The sequence below is a fragment of the Schistocerca gregaria genome, unplaced genomic scaffold, assembly GCF_023897955.1.
Source record: "Schistocerca gregaria isolate iqSchGreg1 unplaced genomic scaffold, iqSchGreg1.2 ptg000587l, whole genome shotgun sequence".
NCBI classification, from domain to species: Eukaryota; Metazoa; Arthropoda; class Insecta; order Orthoptera; family Acrididae; genus Schistocerca; species Schistocerca gregaria.
In genome coordinates, this window is record NW_026061977.1 from 230,001 (window position 1) to 232,500 (window position 2,500).

Consider the following 2,500-nt stretch of genomic DNA (forward strand, 5'->3'; position numbering starts at 1 on the left):
TAACTTACACTGCACCTTAACCTAACTTACACTGCACCTTAACCTAACTTACACTGCACCTTAACCTAAGTTACACTGCACCTTAACCTAAGTTACACTGCACCTTAACCTAAGTTACACTGCACCTTAACCTAAGTTACACTGCACCTTAACCTAACTTACACTGCACCTTAACCTAAGTTACACTGCACCTTAACCTAAGTTACACTGCACCTTAACCTAAGTTACACTGCACCTTAACCTAACTTACACTGCACCTTAACCTAACTTACACTGCACCTTAACCTAAGTTACACTGCACCTTAACCTAAGTTACACTGCACCTTAACCTAAGTTACACTGCACCTTAACCTAAGTTACACTGCACCTTAACCTAAGTTACACTGCACCTTAACCTAAGTTACACTGCACCTTAACCTAACTTACACTGCACCTTAACCTAAGTTACACTGCACCTTAACCTAACTTACACTGCACCTTAACCTAACTTACACTGCACCTTAACCTAACTTACACTGCACCTTAACCTAACTTACACTGCACCTTAACCTAACTTACACTGCACCTTAACCTAACTTACACTGCACCTTAACCTAACTTACACTGCACCTTAACTGTCACATGTAACGTCACAGGAATGTAGCTTTGCCTAACAGCAACCCTCTGAACATAGTTCACTGCTTGGATCCTCTGGTGTCATGTGTATTTCTTGATGCCATGGTGCGTACCCTCACATAAAGGTCTTTCGAGTGTTGCGTACTTTCTACACAGTCCCGCTAACCACTGGAAGGGTGTACCGCTACAGAACGAATATCGCCCTCCCCTCCTGCCCTTCCAAGCTTGTCGGTCAGGCGTTTGTTTGTGAAATGAGCCTTGCAGCTGTTCAGTTGCATTCGGTTGTCGATGCAGTCAGTGTACGTTGTGGTACGGCCTGTGTGGACTGTCCGCTGATGTACGCGTAACCCACACTGATCATCCGTCGTTACGTACTGAGTGACATAATGTGGCACATGCTTGACCGTACACCGGCTGCGCCCTACAATGGCGAATCATAAGGGCCATATGTTGTGCACGATGCTACTTGTCTCGTCTCCCCATTACAGCGAGATTGCACTGTTGTACGCCGTACAGACATGTGGTAAGTAGGTACGGACGAAAGTATTGCATGTTGGCCCCCCCCCCCCCCCCCTCCTCCCTCTGCCGGGAATCAGCGTGAGCCGTCTGTTGATGTAGCGACGAGGGTTTTCCTATTTAATCGTATTGCCCCACACAACATGATAGCACGGTGGACCGCGTTCCACATCTGCGACATGCTACAGAGGCCGGTTGACAGTCGACCGCGCAAGGGACATTGCACACGTGCGCGGACCATCTTCCACGTGTTCTCTCGTGTACATGCCGCAGTGTGTATGTGGGCTGATGTAGCGTGTCGTGACACATAACATGCAGGCATGCCAGAATCGTAGATTTCGCAAATGTAGATTGACGTATACGTTTGCTGCCAAAGATCCGCAAATGAACTGGAAATCAGTTGTTGAGCGGTTGTTCGCGCTGCAGGTGCATCGGTGATAGCGACGATCGGTACATCTGTGAACCGGTTGTTTCGGCGGTACCCGCCATGCCCCCGAACCTGAGTTGGCCATGTGGGTATGAAGCGATACGAGGCTGTGGCTTGGCGGGACAGTCCCCGGCCGGTGAGGGGGGGCCGCCCGGCGTGCTGGCCGCGCGCTGCGTGAGCGCACGCACTACAGCCGGCTGGTGGGGGGCGCCCAGTGGCAGGAGCGCCGGCCGACGGGCCCGGCTGGCGTCCCAGCTATGCGCCGGCGCACCCTGCGCGCGGCGCCAGGCGGCCAAAGTGGGTTCTGCCGAGCCCGGTGCGAAGCGCGGTGGACATCTGCAGTGTGCTGGTCCGATTGCGGACTGTGTGCGTTGAGGATGCGCCGCCGCCCGGCACTCGGCGTCGCGACGCCGTCTGCTGCTCGGTCGCCCCCAGCGGTTCTCGCAGGTGGTTTGTATCGCAGCTCTGCGGACGTGTTGGCGCGTGCGCTGTGCTGGGAGAGTTCGCTTCTGCACCCAAGTGGGGCTTTGCCCTTCTGTGGCACTGGCGTTGGAGCTGCCGGTCACCGTAGGTGGCGCGTGTTGTTTCCCGCCGGCAATGCCACGACAGCACGCTCCCGGGCCTCTGTCGGCAGCGGCAAGCTCAGTTGGGAGCACGGGTGTTCGCACTGAAAGCGTCTACTCGCCTATCTCCGGGCGATTGCGCCTCTCTCGAACCCGACCAAGTACTTAGGACGGCGCTGCGCGCCGCCGGGACCTGAGAGGGTTTCGAGGTGTATCGTGCAGGGGAGCTCAGCCTCCTCCTGTTTGCAGAATAATTGAGCGGACGCTTGCGTGTTCGCGCGGGCCCTCGGGACACACTCCCGGGCGGCCGGCTGCTCAGCTCTCGTTGACGCAGCTCCCTGGTTGATCCTGCCAGTAGTCATATGCTTGTCTCAAAGAT

At 55.0% G+C, this 2,500-nt stretch overlaps 1 non-coding gene across 1 annotated transcript in view; it reads left to right on the plus strand.

Moving 5' to 3' along the window:
* Positions 1–2,456: 2,456 nt before the first annotated feature.
* Positions 2,457–2,500, plus strand: part of LOC126316550 (small subunit ribosomal RNA) — a 1,893-nt gene continuing 1,849 nt past the window's right edge. The window contains exon 1 of the ribosomal RNA XR_007556163.1: positions 2,457–2,500. This exon is cut by the window's right edge and continues 1,849 nt beyond it. This is a non-coding gene — a ribosomal RNA (small subunit ribosomal RNA).